General features: G+C 31.8%; 1 pseudogene; it reads left to right on the top strand.

Moving 5' to 3' along the window:
- Positions 1-914: 914 nt before the first annotated feature.
- Positions 915-1,615, top strand: LOC114279562 (dirigent protein 23 pseudogene; annotated as a pseudogene).
- The last annotated feature ends 3,313 nt before the right edge of the window (positions 1,616-4,928 follow it).

Raw genomic sequence — 4,928 nt, 5'->3', positions numbered from 1 at the left:
GAAGAAGAAGAAGAAGAAGAAACTAGATGAGCTCTCTCTCTTCTCTGGTGGACCTCAAATCGATTGATTCCAGTGTCTCTTCTCTCTCTTTCTTCTCTTTGCCTCTCTCTTCTCTCTCTCTCTCTCTCTCTCTCTCTCTCTCTCTCTCTCTCTCTCTCTTCCTCTCTCAGAGATCTAATAGGGGGAAAAAACTGTCCAAAACGACATTGTTTTGGACAGTCGGGCCATTCAAGCCGAATCATTTTTTGAGTTACGAATCATTTTTCAAAAAAAATAGCACCCTCTGTCCTTTTGAAAAAAATATTTATTAAAATGTGATATTGCCAGACATTGCAACTACATCATGAATGCAATACCAATTAATGTTGGGACATGTCACACACATCGAATACCTTCTCTCTTGTGTTTCTTTTAATGATTAAGATATCCGAATTAGTTTACGTACATTTCGACTAATTCTCTTTCTAATTTGATCAAAAGCAAATTATCCACATTAAAATTAAAACATTTACGAGAAATCACTTTCTCGCAACGTGACTCTAAAAATCAAACTCGAATAATTGTATGGGAAACGCAACCACTAACCACTAACCACTTGAAACAATCTCATAGTTACATGGAATTACCTTCTTATTTATATATGGAAAATATTATGGATCCTAAATAATTTATTAAATTTTTTACCATACATTTCACGTAAGTGTGGGACCCACACAAACTTATATGGGTGTAGATCTCACACCTATATAAGAGGTTTGATAAAAAATTTAATAAATTATTTGAAATCCCTAACTTTCACTCTTTTTATATTGTAGTAAAACTACTTCTCTTTCTTTTTTTTTTATAATCTTTTGACGTGCTCTCCTATAAAAATACATCTCTCCACGCACCTATTGCCTAAAAAAAACCCCAAATACTGAGAGAGAGCGAGAGAGAGAGATGGGTGTGGTTGTAATGCTCATGATCTCTCTCATTGTAACCGTGCCATGGGTTCAAACCCTTCAAGTCGAGCAACCCAATAACCAAGTTAGTTGGGCCAAGACACTCAAATCCAAAAAACAAATCGTAACCAACCTCCAATTCTATTTCCACGACACAGTCAGTGGGAAGACCCCAAGCGCAGTGCGCGTGGCTCAATCTATCTACACCGAAAACTCGCCGACCCGTTTTGGAGCCGTGATGATGGCCGATGACCCGTTGACCGAGTCGCCCGACCCGTCATCGAAGCTGGTGGGCCGAGCCCAGGGACTGCACGGGTCGGCTGGGCAGACAGAGTCGGACTTCGGGTTAATAATGGCTTTGAATTATGGGTTCGTAGATGGGATTTACAATGGAAGCTCTATTAGCATTGTCGGCTTGAACTATATTCTTCATTCGGTCCGAGAAATGGCGGTTGTCGGAGGTACTGGTCTGTTTCGACTGGCTCGCGGGTACGCCGTCGCGAATACCCACTGGTTCGACCCGATCACTGGGGATGCCATTGTAGGGTCCAATGTTACCATTGTTACTTAATAATGTAGTTTTGGAGGAAGAATCACAAAATTTATTACAATCTTTGAATATTTATTGTGTGAGATTTGGATTTAATGTATTTAGAATTATGCCAACAAAAATGTTACGGACTTTCAAAAGTGAGTGTGTGGTATAAATTTAAAATTAATGAGATATGAGTTATGATAACAATGAAGGTAGACTTTTGATTTATTTTCGTAAATAATTTTTTAAATTTATAGTATTGTTATTCTAATTAGAATTTAGAAAAAGTAAGGGACTTTGTAGGGGGTAATGCTAAGCATATTATATTTTTTCTATCACATTTGATTCATTAGGTCTGGTAAGACTATCTCCAGTGTTAGAATAAAAAATTTGATCAAATTTAAATTAAAATTTGATGAAAATTTTGATTTAATACCGTTTACTTTAATGCTAAAATAAAATTTTCATCAAATTTTTTTGCATCCCCGGTTGTTTGCGAGAATGTCCAGGCGGATGTCCTGAAAGTCGTACGGAAATGAATAAAAAAACTGTCAAAGTTGCTCTTGGGTGTATATCTGAGAAGATGTCTGACCCAAGGATAACAATTTAAATTTGATAAAAGATGAAAGACTCACTTTATTTGATGAAAGATTTAGTTTTTTTCTCTATTTGATATGAATATGATAAAATGGTTGAAGCGGCCAAAATGAGGTGTTTTTTATCAAATTCAAATTTGATGAAATATTTAATACTAGATTGGAGATGTTCTAATGCAAAAATAACATATTACATGGTAAACTAGATAGAGTAGGAAAAAGACCTTGGGGTTTAATACAGTCGTCTTGTATTTATATCTTAATGTGTGGTGAGGAGAATGTCAAGAATTCGAGTTGATGGAACAGCGGCGATGCCTTTAATTGTAATATAACTTTATTAACAAATTAATATCCTATAATCTTGACAAAAAAATTACTTATAATATAATTTTACCAACAAACTAATATTCTACAATCTTGGCTCAAAAAAAAAAAAAGAGAGTAGAAAAATGTGATAGGTATAACATTACTCAGTTTGAAGTAGCACAGTTTGTTATTTAAAAATTTACTCATAAATGAAGTGTATGATATAAATTTAAATTTAGTGTTATGTAAATAATACCTAAAATTAATCTAGTACGTATATTTTTATTTTTTAATAAATTTTTAAATAATCTTTTAATGGCTTTAAAACAATTTCATAAGAAAAGGGAAAGGGTGGCACAGAGGAATCAGGATCCTCACCTGTTCTTTTTAGAGTTGATGCAAAATTGTGTGTAATTTTATAGTGATTTTATTTCAATTTTAAATTTGGCCATTTGAATTATGTTCTTTCATTGACATGTAATGTTAAGGTAAAGATCATAACAAGATTGAAACACAAAAGTACAACAAAAACCCTTGGTCTATGACGAGTGGAGTATCTTGGTGGAAGGCTCGAAGTACAGATCAACTTGTTTTGTTTAGATTTTCGGGATTTATTTTTTAGAAAATTAAAATTTTTTATTTTTAGTTTTTTAAATTTTTACTAAATTTTTTAATATTCTAAGTAATTTTTTTTTAATTTTTAGATACACCTAATATAAATATATTTAAAAAATATAATATTTGTGAAAAAAAATCTTTAGCAAACTCACTAAATGCCAATTTTTTTTTAAAAAAAAAAAACGAGAATTTAGTACATTTTTCATATTCTTGTGTATTTAATGATTTTTTAAAATATTTTTTTATAAATATTTTATTTTTTAGATACATCTAAGTAAAGTGCATCTAAAAAAATTTAAAAAAATTGTTTAAAATTTTAAAAATATTCACTAAAAAAAATCAATTTCTAAAAAATTGAATTTAGAAAATTGAAACCAAACACACTAACTCGTTTGGCAACATCACTTTTTAGCCTAAAAGTCAAAAAGTTACTAAAAAAAACTAAAAAAACAAACAATCTATACCAAAAAGTCAAAAATCTCATTTTTCTCTCTACTTTTTGCACATACTTTCGTAAAAAATCAAAAAGTCATCTCAAGCATACTAAATTTTTTTTACATCATATTTTAACTAAAAAGTCAAAAAATTACTAAAAAAACCTAATTAACTTACTATTTTGTTTGTTGATTGTGTTATTGTTGGCTAAAATGTTGGCTTATTTTTCCTACGAAGGAAAATATCATAAATGCGAGCGTGCCAGCAAGGATTGAAAAATCCTTACAGATTAAATTCAAGCCAATTATCAAGCGATTGTGTTGACGGTTCTTTTGCCTCAACGAAGAGGACTTCAAGATTGCCAAGTGTAAAGAAAAGAAAAATTAAAAGAAGAATGGGGAACGGAGAAAGATGATTGAGTGAACAATCAAAGTAATAATTACTTACCTCTACTCCTATGCTTCGAAAAGAAAGTGCATAAAATGCTTCGAAATGGAAATGCTGAAAATAAATACTTCGAAATATAAATCTATGTTAAACTACTCCTAAGATAAGGAAAATAACAAGAAATATTGAAATCAAGTGTCTTTGATTATGAATTCTGGATCTTTTACAATGTAGCCATTAATGGTTATTTATAGAAGAAAAAATACAGCAATAACTACTTAGTAACTACCCATTTCTTCCATCTTCATTCTTGTCTTGCCATGTGTCATTCCACTCATCCACTTTGTCCTCCCACTCATCCACTTTGTCCTTCATATTCTCCATTATCTCTATAACTTCTTTTGACTTCCAAATGAATAAGAGGATGCCACGTGTCCTGCAATTATATAAATAATAAATAATAATAAAAATTGCAGATTTATGGTGTTAACATTACCCCCCGCGGCCCTTAAAAATGATGTTTATTTGAATTTTTAAAGGGCCGAACCAAGCACATGACTAACCTAAGCAGCAAAGTGCTTCGAATGATGTAACAACACCAATAAATTGCTTCGAATGAGTATGAAATTATGACAAGATGACTCGAATTATTACTAGTAACAAGCTTCGAAAGTGATATAAAGGACCAAAATCATTCTTCGAAGGTCGATGGAACCGACCAAAGACGAATTACATCCTCAAAAATACTCGACAAAGCTTTGAAGGTTCACAACCACCATTATTATTTCTTCGAAGCTGTTGTTGATGCAAGATAGAGTGCTTCGAAGCTTACAAAATTATGGCAAAACGGCTTTCGAAGCAACTTATGGAAAAACGGCTTTCGAAGCTGTTTTTGGCCAACATTGTGGTTATTCAAAACTTATATGTTTTGGTTCACACATAATTAATGAAAATATTAATTTTGTGCTTCGAACCAATTATTAATTCTTCGAAGACACCAAAACTGTTGTTCTTCGAGCCAACTTATGATGCCAAAAACAGGCATTATTCGACAACTAATTAATTGTCATTTTACATATATTTGAAGAAATGTACACATTTCGAAAGTTT

Source organism: Camellia sinensis, chromosome 5 (genome assembly GCF_055761805.1).
Source record: "Camellia sinensis isolate YWXY chromosome 5, ASM5576180v1, whole genome shotgun sequence".
Taxonomy (NCBI): Eukaryota; Viridiplantae; Streptophyta; class Magnoliopsida; order Ericales; family Theaceae; genus Camellia; species Camellia sinensis.
Note: the sequence above shows the minus strand (reverse complement) of the source record. Positions and strands in the feature narration are given on the sequence as shown.